This window comes from Ursus maritimus, unplaced genomic scaffold, assembly GCF_017311325.1.
Source record: "Ursus maritimus isolate PB19 unplaced genomic scaffold, ASM1731132v1 scaffold_31, whole genome shotgun sequence".
NCBI lineage: Eukaryota > Metazoa > Chordata > Mammalia > Carnivora > Ursidae > Ursus > Ursus maritimus.
Window position 1 is genome coordinate 27,593,324 of NW_024425675.1, and position 15,731 is coordinate 27,609,054.

General features: G+C 45.1%; 1 long non-coding RNA gene across 1 annotated transcript; it reads left to right on the forward strand.

Annotated features, from left to right (window-relative positions):
• The first annotated feature begins 376 nt into the window (after positions 1-376).
• LOC121106326 lies at positions 377-11,526 on the forward strand. The gene is made up of 2 exons (XR_005838957.1): positions 377-2,675; positions 11,191-11,526. It is a non-coding gene; the product is annotated as an uncharacterized LOC121106326 (long non-coding RNA).
• The last annotated feature ends 4,205 nt before the right edge of the window (positions 11,527-15,731 follow it).

Consider the following 15,731-nt stretch of genomic DNA (forward strand, 5'->3'; position numbering starts at 1 on the left):
ACATTCTCTACCAGTGCGGGAGGCTTCTGCCCACTCTAACAGAAACTCGGGTCGGCTGTGACTTCAACAAGAGAGGGCTTTTTTTTCTGGCATGACAAGTCCAGAGGTAATAAGCGTCACAGGGCGGGTGTGGGGACTCTACGGTGTCCTGTTCCAGCCACGCAGCAAGGGGGCTTCTGTCCACATCCCGACCACGCTGCATCTGCAGACATCAAGTGCGCGGCAGTCAAGGTTGAACGGGGAGAGAAGCAGCACAATCGCATTCTTCTCTTTTACCAGTAAAGCAAAAGCTTCCCCTCAAAGACCCCGGATATTCCTTTTTTAAAGAGTTTAATTTATTTATTTGAGAGAAAGAGAGTGAGCATGAGCAGGGGGAGGGGCAGAGGGAGAAGCGGGCTACCCCCTGAGCAGGAAGCCCGATGCGGGGCTCAATCCCAGGATCCTGAGATCATGACCTGAGCCGAAGGCAGACGCTTAACTGACTGAGCCCCCCAGACGCTCGACCCCAGATATTTCTACATTCATCTCATTGAACAGAATCATAACTTGGGTGCTGGGAAGCAGAGGATGTGTGTGGAAAGAAGGTGCAGGGGATGCCTGTTCCCACGAACTCCTGCACAGAGAGGAGGGGATTCAAAGGCCTTTCAGTCCTGTTCACAGAACGACCCAGGGATGGTTGGGAGAAGCATTCTCTGTGGGATAAAGTCCTTTATATCCCAGTCCCTAAAACGTAGAGCAGATGTTCTAAACAAGCACCAATTTTGGACTAAGGATTTTAAATGTTTTACTAAAATGACCTGTTCCAGATTCCCAAGATTAACCTGAAATCCAGTGTCACAGCCCTGCCATGGGACTGAGGATGCTCAGCAGCCCCTCCCCGGCTGGCTGGAGGGAGAACTGGAAACCGAAGAGGACTCAGAGCCAAAGGGGTCGCCCACCACTGGCTGAGTAAGAAGAGCCCGGTACTCAACATCTGAGGCTCCATATGGATGAGTGTCAGCGGCTTCAGTAAGGGCTTCATGCTTTGGAATTTTTTGTTGTAATATGGTCTAGAAGTCAGGAAAAAAATCTTTCCTCTAAGCTCTGAATGTGTTTTTTGGGCCAGCTGCACCTTCTTCATCTGTTTACTAGCTTTAGTGATTACGTATTTTAGAACCGTATTTGTACCCTATTTTCGACATGATTTTGAGACATCTGATAACTATTTATCACAGTGCCTAATGGAATGGTAAGCGTTTAAGAAATACCTCATCAATGGGTAACTGGTATAAAAATATATAATTTCCCTGAATATTTTTTTCAACCTGCCCCAGTCAACCACTGAACCACAATTTGGCTTAAATACTCTGTGCAGATAAGCAGGGAGATGGCATCTTTTAACGCTGAAAAAAGCAAGTTACAGCCCTCTTCCCTCCTCCCCTAATATTTGCAAATCGACTTGCGTCATACAGAAGTTGAACGTCTTGCTCCAGCCTCTCCTTCCCCTTTACGCGCTGGCAAGAGGAACTACTTCAACACAACTAGGCTCGCTCGGGGCCATCGGAGAGCGCGGTGGTCTGACGGCACCACCCCGGCGGCGATGTCTCCAGTCTTTGGAAGCTACTTCTGGGTCTGCCCCAAAGGTCTGTCATTAGCAGGAGGGGACCTGCTATTCAGAATGGGGGCTTGTGTGGGTGGCCGGGGGGAAAAGTACAAGGACATGTTGGAGAAAGGTTTGTGTCAGAAAACATGCATCTGTCTAATCGCTGGGAGGACAAGCGTGGCCTATATTCCTGCAGAGTTACTGTTATGAAAAGATGTCGCCCAGCGTGGACATGACACACCGGCCTTGTTGTTGAGGTGCGTGCGCTCATGAGTTTTATCAGCCACGGCCCATTACAAAGTCTACAGAGTCTGAGAAAGTCACCCGTCGTTATTTCCTCAAGAGAAAGGAGGGATTCTTGGGTGAGAAGCTGTCAGGCGAGGCCAGCGTCCTCCACGCCGTGCCATTCAGGTCTCTATTCCGAGAAGAGGAACCAGAAGACAGGGAGACGTACAAGAGTAAGCTCAGCAAAGGAGCGCAACGGCCGCAGGCGCCCCCCTCACCTCCAGCACCCTCTCCACGCACGTGCCCCGACCCCCAAGTTCTCGCCCTGAGCTGAGACACGCCTGCGCCCTTCCTCCTGGGAAGCCTCCTCCACAAGCACACTGAAGTACTTCAAGCTGGGGGGGGGGGGGCACGGACTGACAACTGTTCGTGCTAGAGGCCAAGGAGAAGACAGAACCGTGAGGAAAAACTGGAGAACACCTTCTCTGTTGATGGGAGGCTCACCTCGGCTGGAATGCTTGCAACAGGCGGGCGCAGAAGCTTGGTGACTCAGAGACCATGCGTCAAGGCGAAGAGGGTGACTCACCGGACAGGGGAGATGTGTGGTGGCGGGAGGTGAGAAAACTGTCCTCCTCCATCCTGGTCCCAGCCTCCTGAAGACTTCCTATGGGGCCAAAGGTTTTATTTTTAGCAAAGGTAGAGTCTCTGCCAAAAAAAGGTCTTCCCTTTTGTTTTCTCTGAGAACATCCAGATTTGCTGGATTGTTGCAGAAACCCTGTGTCCATAGCTTTGGATGCTCAGGGAGCCTGCACAGGAAGGGCACGGAAGAGGCTGCATTTGGAGAAGAGCAGCACAGAGATGCAGGAAGGTAAGGGGGACTCGCTGCTCCGGACCGGGGGATCTCGGGCACAATATGGGAGGCTGGCACTGTTTTGTAGTCATGCTTGCACAAGGGTCCATGTTAGGCATCACAACTCCCCCTGAGCTTCTAGAGTAAAGCAGTAGCTCTGGATTTCATTTAAAAAAAAAAGAAAAAAGAGAAGTCCCCTGAGTAGTTCTGCAGCCACCTTTGAGTCCTACAAACATACATCAGTTTTTGAGAGAAAACACTATCCAGACATTGAGAGGGTCACTTGACAAACGCAGGAACTTCTGGAGATTAAGGAACCATTTCCTATATATGATGTGGGCAAGCAGGACAGGGCCACCCCAACTGTGGAAGGCTGCTGGCTGCCCACCTAATCTCCATCCACTCTCTTTTCCTCAGAAAGGGAACTTCCAAATTTGAGCAGGACACAAAGCTGTCTGAAAAAAGGCCATATCCCCAGCCTCATTTGCAGCTGGCTATGTATTTGACAAAGTTCTGTCCAATGTGACATAAGCAGAAACACTGAACTGCGGTGTGAAGGACAGCCAGCACGGGCTGTGTGAACCCGTCTTCTCCTTGAAGGTGGAAGGCAGACATGATGGCTGGAACTTAAGCAGCCTTCACAGCCCATGAAGCAGTAGGCACATGCTGAGGATGGCAGAGGGGCCATTACACACACAGCCTTGGGGTGCCCGATACCCTCACCTGGCCACCCCTGGATGCTTCTCTTGGAACTTTTCTATAAGCGACAAAAGCATTTTCTTACCAAAGCTACTGTACTGGGTTGAACAGTGTCTCCCCCCCGACACACACACAATTTATGTCCTTTCTTATACCTCAGAATGTGACCTTATTTGGAATCAGTGTCTTTGCAGATGTAATTAGTCAAGATGAGGTTACACTGGAGTAGGGTGGGCCCTAAAGCCAACATGACTGGTGTCCTTAGAAGAAAAGAGACATGGAGACAGAACGCCATGTGATGACACCTGGAATTAAGTCTCTAAGTCAGAAAATGGCAAGGATGGCCAGCAGCTGCCAGAAGCCAGGAAAAGGCAGGAAGGACCCTCCCACAGTGCCTCCAGAGACAGCACCACCCTACTGGTACCTTGATTTCAGAATTGTAGCTTCCAGAGAACCGTGAAAGGAACAAATTCCATCTGAAGCTGCCCGGATGTGCACAGCCCCAGGCAACTGATAGAGCTACTGTTACATTTTGTCGTCTTTGTTATATGAGGCCTAAGTGTGCAGAACGCACTGCTTTTCCATTTGGCTCATGTCACTGTCGTCTGAGGAGCTGGAAATGTTGCTGGCAAATGGCTGATGATACCCACTGATTTATAGGAGATTAAGGCAGATTACCAACTCCACTCTGATTCTGCCTAGAACCTTCCTTCCTCTCCACACTGCCCACTGAGACTCAGCCGTGTTCTCTGTGACTTTTCCTCACAATTTGATTGGGGGGGGGAAAAAAGCCAGAAAAGGTAGGAGGGCAGAGCAGGAACTGACTGATCAACAAGATTACTCAGAGCTTACTTCCTGATACAGGGGTCGCCTTCATTCTTGCTCCATCTTCCCCCCGCGACCCTTCTCCCCTCTCCAACCAGCCCCTGACCCATCCGTTCGGTGCAAGCCACCCCAGAAACAAACCTCAGAGTGCTCCCTGGGGAATGTAGTTTAGACCCTCGAGGACTCCTTCACTCTCAAATTTCCGCTATGTACCTGCACTGACTTGGAACAGAAAGCAATGGCAGCCAGAGCTGCGGTCAGGCAGTCGCCACATCAAGCTAACTAGGTAGGAGGTCCTTGCCCTTGGCTTCTCTTCATGATGTAAAGGCCAGGTGTCAGCCTAAAGGGCACACAGCCTCTGCTGACAGCCTCATCCATCAATGCCTCCCTGTCGCAGCAACAATGAACTGACGAGAATGGACGTGTCAAGTGTCCCCTTTTCCAACACTGTATGTGACTCCACTCATCCCTCAATTTTCAATTACATTAATGCCTGGGGGATGTATCCTATTAAAGCGAGAACATAGAAGGTAGGAGACTCTAAAAATTAGGGCCCAACATGAAACACAGCCAAGGGAAGTGTCGAGATGGCAACATGCAGACCTAGGAAGTGACCAGTCCAGAATGGGGAAGAGGACAACAGGAAAAATACAAAACCGATAAATTCACTGATACGCCTGACCTGGGGAAAAATATTAAATGGCAGATAAACACCCATGAAGAAATTAGAAAAATCTTAGAATAGGTACATACACTAAACAATTTTTTTAAACTGGGCAATTATTATTAACTCTAGAAAACTCTCTATAAAAAAAATAACCATAATATACTACCTGGATCGTGCATGAGTCGTATTTATGTCCTAGTAAGTTTGCAGTGACTGCTCTAACTTGGAATTTTGATGTAAACAGTTCACGAGAGCTGGAGCGAGAAATGAGACAGGAGCTGGGATAAGACAGCTAAATCCTCCTCTCCTACAATACAAAATCACTAGAAACATGTCTACAAATCAGTCAAGAAATAGCTTATGAGCCAATGAATTCGAAATAGAAATAAATGCCATAAAGATTCAGTTATGAGGGTTGAATTCATTTTCCTTTAGGCAACAAGGCTGGTGAGGCAGAGGGCTATTCTAATTTGCTACGAGCCTCTGAGCACTTAGTGGATTTTATAATTATGTGCCTATATTATTTTGAAAAATTAAAATGAAAACTGAAAGTAGGACTAACAACCCTGAACTTACTTTTCAATTGGAATTTTGGTAAGAATTATGCAAAATTCAGGTCAGAATGACTCAATACAGGTGGCCCGTCATGAAGTACCCCTACTTACACTCGCCTACGATGGTTCGTTGACTTGCCATCTGTTTACTTCCAAATGATACAGCGTCAGCATGATTTTGTTTCTTTGTTCTTGATTACAGCCCAAAGAACAGTACTGCAAGTAACTGCAAAGTGTATCTTTGCTAGTTTAAGATCGTTTGCTAAGTTACCAGACTCTGATTCAATTTGTTCCTTCTGTTTTTTGCAGATAAATTAGTAATAAAATTCCCTTAGCAACTCCATTCTTGTGGACCTATTTCCTCCCCTCGCGTCCGCTCTGGTTTCAGCAAGCCATGGGCACGCCCAAAGGCTCTTGTCACAAACCCATCAACAGGCGACAATGCCTTGGCTTATCAGAAACTTGAGAACCATCAGGTGTTCATTGCTTAGATGGGACGTAGCAGGAAGAGGATAATACATGAGACTTAATAAGAGGTATTTTTAATATCCTTTGATAGTGCAGAGGAGGGGAAAAAGGCAGTTGCTAAAGAGAAGGACCCAGCTGTTTCCAAATTTGGAAGTCACTGGTATCCTGAAATGTTTAAAAATCATCTGCAAGCCATATACCTTCGAAAGGGACGATAATGTGATAAAACTGTCTTTCTCTGTTACATAGTTGTATGAACCCAAGGTATTCTCCATGCAAGCTATTTCCCTAATCTTTCCCTTTCTCACACTTTTTAAAAAAAGTTTTAGGTTACCCTTTAAAAAGTAAAATCTAGGGGCACCTGGGTAGCGCAGTCGTTAAGCGTCTGCCTTCGGCTCAGGGCGTGATCCCGGTGCTCTGGGATCGAGTCCCACATTGGGCTCCTCCGCTAGGAGCCTGCTTCTTCCTCTCCCACTCCCCTGCTGTGTTCCTTCTCTCGCTGGCTATCTCTCTGTCACATAAATAAATAAAATCTTTAAAAAAATAAATAAATAAAAATAAAAAGTAAAATCTATTTTGTGAATGTCTAGCCGGTAACTGAAAAAGGAAACCTACTAAATTGCATTTCACAGAATAAGGTCTATGTCTTTTTATTCAGCAAATAATAGCTATATCTTAATAACTAAATACTAAGAGGAATATACTTCTAGAAGGAAACTGCTAACTTTCCCACATTGTTGGTACATGTGCATTTATATAAAATGTCATTATTAAATTCATTGTTCTTCAAAAGATGTGAAAATCTTTATAATGTACTGCTTCTAAAAATAAAACAACATATGCAGCTCCATAATTCAGATACATCTAAGTCCTTAAGGTTCTGGGCCAGGACTCAATCACTTCTGTATTTTATTGCCTTAGATGAGAGGTCAGCGAATAAGAGAGAAAAGATAGACCAATGCAGGAACAAACTGACCAATAAAATCTCCAGAAGAGATACAATGAAGAAAGATGTAATGATGGAAGGAGAGGAAGTTATCAAATATCACATATTACATGAAAAATTTCCAGGATAGGAATTCAAAGGACATGAATTTCCAGATTGAACGAGTCCGTCCCAAACGCCTAACAAATGAAGAGAGAAAAACCAAGGCACATAATCACAAAACCTTCCAGAGAGAAGAGGCACAGACCATAGAGGATGATATTCACTTTCTCAACAGCACTAAAGAAAGAGGACAATGTAGCAATACCTTCACATTTTTGAGGGAAAATGGATTTTAACCAAGAATGCTGATTTAGTCAAACCACCAAGTACGATGACAAAATCAAGATATTTTCAGATGCAAAGCCTCAAAAAAACGTATCTCCCAAGTCTTCTTTCTCAGGAAACTACTAGAGGATAAGCCCCACCAAAAATAGGAAATGCAGAAAATGAAGAGAGAATGCAGCACAGATATCCAACATGGGGGAGTCAAAGAGAATTTTAACAATCTGGTGACTTCCTGGGAAATGGCAAAGTTAGCCTTTCCACTCCCCCTACTCGTCCTTTCAAGTTAGTCATAGAGCAGCATTAAAAAATAGACCAGAAATGAGTATTTGTATTGTTGCCAAATTTTGTATATTACTCTCAGCTAAGCCATGGTTCATTTTCATTATTGTACAACTTTTCCTGGAATTACTTGAGTCAAGTTTTTCCTGGAAGTGAGTCAGAATATTCCATTTCTCCCTGGAGATGTCCTTCTGAGAGCCCTCATCTTCCTGCTCCCACAGGGACCGACTTCTCCAGGCCTTCTGCACAGCTACTGGGCCAAGCCTTCTTTCACCATCATCTCGGGGATGCTTTTCCCTTCTCTGTGCTGGGTCAATGTCATCTTTTTCTGGATTTATTCCTTAAACTGTAGTGGGTTGGAGAGTAAATGGAAACTGAGAAGGTGGAGATTGAGTTCTGACTATTTTTAGACATGTGCTTAGGAAGAGAAAGGTGAAGAATGGGAGCAGTAGAGGGGGGTTGGTAGAAAGCAGCCTCATGATGGGATGTGTTTAGGAATAAGGAGGCAGAGTCCAGAAGCGACCCAGCTAACACAGGCAAAAGTAGCTACCGCAGGAAAGGTAGAGAGCAGAGGGCTGTTGTTTTCCATCTTAAGGCTTGTGGTGCCAATAAGCCTACCAGGTGCAGGATAACTGTTGGACAAACACAGGGAAAGGGTCAATTCTCCAGGCAAAACAACTCACCAATGTTTCTACCTCCTGGAATACAAGGTGAAGGTGTGGTGGGATAAGCAAGCACAAGGATCAGTCAGGGAGAACGCCCCAGCTTACTGGCTTCCAGAGCCGAGGCCTGGCTAGACCAAAAAGTGTAACCCAAACGGCTAAGGCATTACTTTAGCCGATTAGAAGAGTGCAAGATCAGAACAGGGAGACTGGCTGGAGACCACCATCCATTCCAGGCAAGAGAGTGAGGCTCTGAAATCAAGGCACTCCCCTGGGTTAATAAGAAGGACAGAAAAGAAATAAAATCAACAGGTCTCAATTACAGACGGGGTTGGGATAGAAGGGAAAAGGAGGAATCTAAGATGATGCCTAGGCTTCTGACTTAGGCTATGTTTTTCCCAAATGAGAGAGCTTAGCAGGAGGTCTGAAAGGGGAAAAGTGAGTGAAGTTTGAACACGTTTCAGATGGGAGGGGGACGTCTAATAGGCAGTTGGATACAGATCAGAAGTTTTGCAATGACTGCCTGAGATAAAGACGTGTGTTAGTCACAGCAGAAACTAAAGGCCAGGAGAGCAGATAAAATCACCTAGGGAGAGGGTGAGCGATAAAGGCAAACACTAACAGGAAGAGTGGTCACAGGCCTCAAGAAGGGAGTGGTTAAGTGTCAAATGCCATAAAAGGTCAAGAAGGAGAACTGAACACACCCCCTCTAGAAGTGGCTCACAGTGATCTTTAACAGAGCAATCGAGAAGGTCGGGCAGCAGCAGAGGGACGTCTGATTTGTAGTCAATTACAAACCCCCTTCCTTAAGCGTGGGCTGAATTGAGAGGGGATGGGAACTCAAAAGTCAGCAGGTGGCCACGGAGGGCACATGATTCTTTGAAAGAAGAGGCTGCACACTGGGGAGTAGGAGAGTGCGCTCAAATCGAGGGTTTAACTTTTCTCCCCTACAGAAGGGAGAAATTTGAGAATGTTTATATGCTTCAGAAAATAGCCAGTCCGGAAAGAACTTGAAAAGATGGGCGAGTCTTACCATACAGCCTTACTACACAATCCAACAATCACACTCGTAGAGATTTACCCAACTAATGTCCATGCGTGTGTCCACGAAGAACCCACACACAAACATTTATAGCACCTGATTCGTAATTGCCAAAACCTGGAAATGACCAAGAGGTCCCACAATAAGGGAAGGGCTAAACATCCAGACAATGGCATATTAGTCACTGAGGAAAGCCAAGCTATCAAGCCACAAAAAGGTATGAATGAATGCATGAATCCCAAATACACAACGTTAAGAGAAGGGAGCCAGTCTGAAAAGGCCACATACATACTCTATGATTCCAATTATAGGACATTCTGGAAAAGGCAAAACTACAGAGACAATAAAGAGAGTAGTTGCCAGGCATGGGAGAGGCGAGAGATCTGAATAGGTGCAGCACAGGGATGTTTTTTTAGGACAGTGAACCCAGAACATAAAGCAGCTGTCAAAACCTGTAAGACTTCAGAGCCCAAAGAGTAAACCTTGATGTATATATAAAAATTTAAAAACTCATTTAGGAGATAGGATGATCCCAGGGTGAAATGCAGAATATGACAGATAAATCCAAATGTGTTACCAACATAAAAAACCACCTTACTAAATGTCAGGGTGGGGAATAAAGTGCTGACCTAAGTAACTGGAAATGAGTGAAGTCTGTAAGACTACACATGATAAACTGTATATAAGCACCATACTCTACTTGATAAAGCTGTTTCCCAGAGAGATGGATTAAACGTTCTGGAAGTGCTAGAAAGGTATACTGGCATTGAAGCAACCAAGTAAATGGATGGCAGAGGGTAGGAGTCCAGGGGGCAAGGGATCAGATGGAGACATCAGTATGGATTCATATTTACCTTAATATACACACAGATGGGCACATATACAGAAGTTATTCTGCACATATATATTTCTTCACGCTATCAGCTGAGGGGGCCTGGAAGCAATGACCACCCCAACAGCAATGAGCACACCCAATGCCCAATCTTGGTTCCTAACACCATTCCCCAGGAAAAGGAACTACCGCTCCTTGGAGAAATGGCTGATTCTAGGACTCGGAACCTGGAGCACCTTGTAGTGCCAGAAAGTAAGGACGTGCTGTAAGCAAGCAAACACCGCACAATGATGGGATGTCGAAGGCCAAGGGCATACAGATGCCGAAGCTGGAACAATTTGAGTCAAAAAATTAAAACTGGTTTATAACCCAGAGTATAAGATACATACCAGTAAGTTCATACTGACATAAGTGGCCAAATAAGCAAATGGGGGAAAAGTAGACAAACTTCCAGGCAGAATGCCAAGTATTTATGTAGCTCCTCCACCCGAGGAGGTAGAGCACAGCTCCCATTCCTTACGTGGGGCTGCGCACAGCGACTTCCTTCCAGAGCAGAGTACGGGAGAGAAAGAGTGACTTCAGAGTGGGGAAACCCAACACACACTAATTCAGTCCGGTGAGCGAGGTAAACATCAATAGTGACAGGTGATGTCCACAGAATGTACCCTTGATAGGTGATAAAAACGGCATTACACCTCTATGGTCTTCTCCCCTCCCCCCCAAATTACGCAAGTCTAACCATGAGAAAAACATCGGATAAATCCCAACTGATGACTGTTTTACAAATACTTGACCGATAGTCAACCGTCACCGTCCTCAAAAACAGGGAAAGTCTAAGAAACTGTCACAACCAAGAGGAGCCGAAAAAGATAAGGCTAACTAAATGGGAACTAGTATCCTGAATGGGACCCTAAAGCAGAGAAAGGATTTTAGGTAAAAACTAAAGAAATCTGAATAAATTGTACATTACATTAATAATTTATAATAATGTATATTATATAAAGAATATAATAACCTGTCAGCATTGCTCATTGTAACAAATGTACCATACTAATGTAAGATATTAGTGTATAAGGGAACTCTGTACTATTGTCATGATAATTCTGTACATCTAAAATAAAAAGTTTAAGAAAACTGGGAGAGGAGTACTGATCGAGCTGGGGATCAGACCATTAATAGATCAAGGTCAAAAGGCCACAAGGTGCCATCACTTCTCTGTCCTTCCCCTGCAGTTCTGTCTGGGAAGCTGTCCTCTTGCCTTTCTTTCCAGAGGGCAGTCCTGACTCTTCCTTCAAGACCCACAGCACAAGTCACCTCTTCTTTAACTGCAGTCTCAGACTTTGCCACTCCTAACAGATCTGCTCAGTCATCTGTGATTTGTGGCCTCACAGTCAGCAAATTTACTGCCAATTTATTGTTTACCAGATATGTGCTAGATGCTGGGAACAGAGAGGACAATGTCATTAACCAAAGAACTCAAGTGACACGTCTTATCTCAGCATGGTTCACCTTGCGTTGTTTTTGCTTTGTGTGTGTGTCTGTCTCTGAAATAAACCATGAACTCTCTGAAAGCAAGTATTGCTATTGTATTCATTTCTTCATTCCCGGTGCTAAAAACATTACCTGTACACAGCAATTGACAAAGAAGTGCTTGCTGAAACAAAATGAAGAACTAAATTCTGTTTCAGTTTAAGTAGGGACTGCTTCTAGGAAAAGCAAACTGAGAAGAGTCTGCAAGGTTTTATACTAATAGGTGATTTTTAATTATCTGCAAAAAAAAATTGCCCCCGTTTTCAAAAATCATCACACACATTTTGGGAGCAGATTGTATCAGCAAGACGTGAACGCACCTTCAAGCAAAAGAGAAACAGCTGTACAGAAAAGCTGAAAAGCCACACCTCACGGATATGACCAAGCCTTTCCTCCCCACCCTCCCTGGCACATTGGTTGATCACCTGGACTAAATGGCTGCCGTGGCTCCACTGGGAAAGTAGAAAGCATTTCTAAAACTACCAAAATGCACACTACATTCCCACTTAGAGCTCACAGGCCAAAACTGTCTCATGGATGCCACTGGCTCCAGGTAAGAATTTAATTTTTCCAGCCTTTAAAAAAGAGGCCTAAGACAGAAGTTTGGGAATAGATACTGGGATATGCAGTGTTGCCAGTTGGCCTCTTCGGCTCCCCCCAAAATATTCACTGTTCTTCCCACAGTCCGGTGGGAAGGTCCACTTTAAATGCATTCACCCCTGACCCAGAAATGACATCAAGTCAGTTCCAGTTATTGATTGCTGCCCAAATCCTGGGAGTGAAAGGCAGTTTTTTCCATCAGATCCAAATGTGGCCCTACTTGGTACACACCTACAGCTACAAAGCCAGGTGACCTGCCCTGAACAGCGGGCCTAACATACAAAGGCAGGACAGGACGTGGATACTGCCTGTTTTGCATTCGAGCAAACAGGACGAGCTCACCCAGAGAGTCTCTCACCTGAGCACTCTTACAGCAGCTGGTCTCTGAGGGTCTGTCCAATCCCCTCTCCCTTACCTAATAATTAAGGCTGTAGTCTTGAGGAATTCAAAACCATCCTTTCAGGAGAGCAGCACCTTTGGTTCCATTTTTGCAGGACTGCAATCTCCAGCCTGACCTGCTAAGGCTGCTGCTGGGGCCCTTGGCGGAGCTTCAATGACGGGAGTTTCCCTGAACCAGCAGGGCTCTAACTCGGAACTCTGTCAACTGAGATGCAGGCCGCCAGCACGGGAGCCTTCCCGTAGCGAGGCTGGGTTCTCTTCTTCACTCTTGCTTTTGAACCAGACTCTTGCAGGTCGGCTTTATCGTTCTTTTTAGGACTTTGCAGCTTGCGTTGACTCAATACTTCTCGGATATTGCTTTCCACATATGACTGACTTAATTTTCCTAACAATCCTAAGTATATGTGATTATCATTTCCATTTCCAGTCAAGGCACCTGGTCATATAGCAAGCAAGCAGAACCGGGGTTTGAACCCACACAGTCTGGCACCAATATCACAGCTGCCTAAGAAGTGACCAACACATGCTAATGCTTTGTGGTTTTCCTCTTATTTCCCTTCACACCAGTCTGGTCCATACACTAAAGTACAGTAACAGTTTGGCAAAATGTTTTACCACCAAATGACTAGGTTTACCAATTTTACCAACTAACCTAGCATAGGGAGTCCTCCCTAATCCTGTCCTAGCTCCTCCATCTTTTAAGATCTGTCATTTGCCAATTCCAGATAATCAATTCCTTTATCAGTCAGTTGTTCTCAGCTGCAACTGAGAGAACATACTCTGGCTTCAGAAAAGGAATTTACAAAACAAAAAAACCCCCCAAAACAACCAAAAAACCAAAACCACCACAACAAAACACACCTAGATAGGAAACAAGAAGCTCCAGATTGGCCCCAGTCATACTTGGAGGTTTAACTAGAACAAGAACACTGCCAAACCACACCTCGAAACTGCTCCAGAGCCTGCCCTGCCACAAGGCAGCCCCACAACACATGCCCCTCCAACACGACAAGGACTCTGCCACTGCTGACCCCAAGGCCAGACAACACTGGGCCTGCCCCCACCACTGCAAGGACGGCTTCTTCAGAGGCTGGCACACGCAATGGGAAAAACAAGGGCCAGGATGCTGCCCCAGCTGCAAGACAGACTGGGAAAGCAAGGTTCTGGTCTTGACCTTAGGGAAGAGGTGGATGCAGGCGACTCCCTGAACACAGGAAGGGCTCGCTGATCACAGGTGGACCGGAGTGACAAATGTCTATTACGCTGAACCTAATTATTACACTGTAGCTTCACTGATTTTTTAATTTATATGGAATTTTTTTTTAAACTGTTGTTTTTTTGTGGGTTTTTTAAGATTTTTATTTACTTACTTGTCAGAGAGAGCATGCACAAGCAGGGGGAGCAGCAGGCAGAGGAAGCAGCAGGCAGAGGGAGAAGCAGGCTCCCTGCTGAGTAAGGAGCCCGATGCGAAACTCGATCCCAAGACCCCGGGATCATGACCTGAGCCGAAGGCAGACGCTTAACCAACTGAGCCACCCAGCCGTCCCTATATGGAAATTTTGGACATTGCAGTTAATATTGGAAATTAACTTCAAAGTCTCAAGCACTATCTTGCAGGAGACCTAGAAATATCAAAATTCATTGCCAATAACACACTAAATGACAAACACAGTCATGGATAATTTAAGAAGTAATCATCAGAGAAGCTGGGGAGAGAGATACTAAGTTGTGCCCATGCTAACAAAAATCGAAGTAGTGTAAGGCACCTGCATTTCTCTCAGTTGATCACGGAAACACTGCACAAAGCCACCTGAATGAAAATAAACAATGATGTTACTGTAGAGAACAATTATACAGGCATTAGCGGCGTTTGGGAACTTACACTTTAAGAACATTAAGCTGTCATCATAAATACAGATGGTCTCGACAGTTTTTCAACTTCACGATGGTGCAAAAGCGATACACATTCCGTAGAAACTATACTTGGAGTTCTGAATGTGAATGTGGATCTTGTCCCAGGCTAGCGACACGCGGTCAGATCTGCTCTCGTGATGCTGGCGGTGAGCTGCGGCTCCCGGGCAGCCGGCGATCACGAGGGCAGACGACCCATCCTGTGAGTTCTGTTCTTCACTCACAGGGCCGTCCTCGGTACATGACATGAGACACCTGATTATCAAACAGGCTTCGTGCGAGAGGACTCTGCCCACCTGGAGGCTGATGGGAATGTTGTGGGCACGTTCAAGGTGGGCCCATATGCCAGGCTGTTCGGCAGGTCAGGTGTATTAAATGGATTTTCAACTTACAGTGGGTTTACCGGCATGTAACTCCATCATAAGTGGAGGAAGGTTTGTATTTAGCAGAAGCACGTTTAGGTACTTGTAAGCTGCAAGGCGGCGTCCACATCAGTATTTGGTCCAGGTGGTCAGGTCCACAGGAAGACCTGCTCAAGTCTCAAGGCTGCTGTTGATTTTTATTCCTGCAAAATACTCAATTATGTAATTCTTTTACCTTATATTCTTTAGCCCAAACTTATTTTACAGAATATGTGCACCTTCATCACAAAAACCGGGTCTTAATTCAGTTTTACTCAGTAAAATAATACCACAAATGAGAAAATGTTATTCTTTTATTTATGTTAAATAAAAACATGAGAAAATCCTTTTTTAAAAAGGGTCAGAATATTCCTTATGTCTCCAAACCATGGATGCAAAGAACTGTTGAGTGCTTTCTTTCCCCACAGGGTCACAACACACTTCCATGTGGTAATCACCCAGAGACAACATAGATGCGTGCTCTCCAGCGGCCACTCCGGGAAAGACACGCAGTACGTGGGCAAGCAAGGAACAGAACACAGGCACAGTATATTCTGGAAACACTTCCCGTGCTGGCAATGAACCTCAGTACCGAGTAGTATCATCTGGTTGTTGTTTTCTGTGTGTGTGTGGTCCTGCTACATTTTTAAGCCACACATACCACATTTCAATGGTACAATTTTTCACAATTCCAGAATTCTATCAACTGGCAATACAGGTTAAGTAGCTTATGTGGAAACATTTTATAAATTTAAAAATTACATATGAGAACTAACACTACTGCGAATTTTGCCAGTAGAAACGTGACCCCCAAGGAGCCACCATTTCCAAAATATAACTGGACATACATTTACAATGTACCTGTGAATTCTAGAATCAACATGTCATTTCCGACCTGCACTGAGACGACAGGTGAGTCTCTGAAAACAAGT